This window comes from Cynoglossus semilaevis, unplaced genomic scaffold (genome assembly GCF_000523025.1).
Source record: "Cynoglossus semilaevis isolate Cse_v1.0 unplaced genomic scaffold, Cse_v1.0 scaffold376, whole genome shotgun sequence".
NCBI lineage: Eukaryota > Metazoa > Chordata > Actinopteri > Pleuronectiformes > Cynoglossidae > Cynoglossus > Cynoglossus semilaevis.
The window spans coordinates 76,908-78,683 of NW_007585115.1; positions in this window are offsets into that span (position 1 = coordinate 76,908).

Here is a 1,776-nt window from a genome sequence, read left to right on the forward strand (position 1 = left end):
ACCCCAGGGTTCACCTCCTGGGCAAGTTCAAATCCCGGTTAGGGCGGTTGATACCTTCCAGTGGACTCACTACCTGCAGGAAGGTTCAGGGGGGTTGATACGGTGCAGTGTGACTTGGATGGCGACTGCTGCCCCTGCGACCCGGTAACGGATAAGCGGATGAAAATGGATGAATGGATGGATGTATGTTTGCTGCATGATATATTTAATCAGGGGTGCCCACACTTTTTCATACCACTGTATATTTCTCACATTAAAACTAAACACTACTGTACAGTACAATGCAGTCAAGTGTGATTAGCAGCAAAAAGTAATAAAAACACTACAGTGCAGTGTATTAGCAGCAAAAAAATTTATAAAAGCAGTCCAGGATAATCAGATATTAGCAGCAGTGCAAATGGTAATATAGTGATTGGTAATATTAATAATGGTAATATATAGTACCGTATTTTTCGGATCATAAGGCGCACTGCATTAAAAGGCGCACTATCAAAGAACGGGAATATTTTCATACATAAGGCACACCGGGTTATAAGACGCATTAAGCAAAACAAAACAGTCAGCGAAACAATTAAGCAGAACAATCAAGCATGCCTGGATCCCTCTTGCCAATATCTGAGTCAGTGTCATTGCTGTTAATTAGCTGTTCAGTGATGATTTGACATTAGAGGCTGATACCGTAGCCCAGTCATCCACGGTCCATTAGCAGATAGTGGCGTAATTTGCCCGGCGTTGCCTCCCTTTCTTGGTGAATGTGAACGCCTTCTGTCATCCAATGCTTCCACGCAGTTCGTAATTTTACGTTAAACGCCCTGTTAACACCAATATTTCGAGGTTGGAATACTTTGGTTAATCCACCCTTTATCCAAATAAAGTATTTGTTCACTTTATTTGATGAAGATATTTTATTTGACAGCTGTCATATGATGCAGTGTAGTGTGTTCTCTTTAAAATATTATTTTGTATTCGATTGTTCATGCTTACTTTCGAGAGTGAAGCGTAAAAAAAGCGAAGCGTGAATAAAGAAACGACGTTCATATAGAAGCTGCTTGTATCGCTTTGATGTTATTTATTATTATTTTTTACATACTTTACGTCGGCACAACAATCATGAACCTGGCCAGTTGTGTGACGTTAGTGATGTCTCGTTAGCGAGTGATTGGTTCAATATGAACTAGTGATGTGTCGTTCGCGAGTGATTCGTTCAAAATGACCGAATCTTTCATATGACTCGTAACTCCCGAGTCACATGAAAGATTCGTGACTCGTGACTCCCGAGTCATATTAAATATTTGTTCATATTGAACTCACGAATCACTCACAAATCACTCTCTGTGAACTAATCACTCTATGCGAACTAACCTTTCACTGCGAACTAACCTTTCACTGCGAACTAATCTTTCACTGCAAACGAATCACTCTCTCTGAACTAATCTTTCGCTGTGAACTAGTGATGGGAAGGACCGACTATTTTTACTGATTCAAATCTTTGACTCTCAAACAGTAAAATGAACGAGTCGTGAACGAATCTTGAACTAATCATTTCATTCGTTTTACAGCAGGTGGCGCTTTAGCCCTATTGTGGGCGTTGTAAAGAAGGCTGCGGTTCTCCGACACTAAATAAGGCAACATGGTTTGCTTCCGCTGACAAAGTCTACAAAGTACACAAAATGCCATAAGCAATTAAAACCATGCGAAAAGCTAAGAAATAAAAACACACCACAATGTGAAGATGAATGAGAGCAAAAAAGACCCGAGCTCTTTCACGTGACAAAT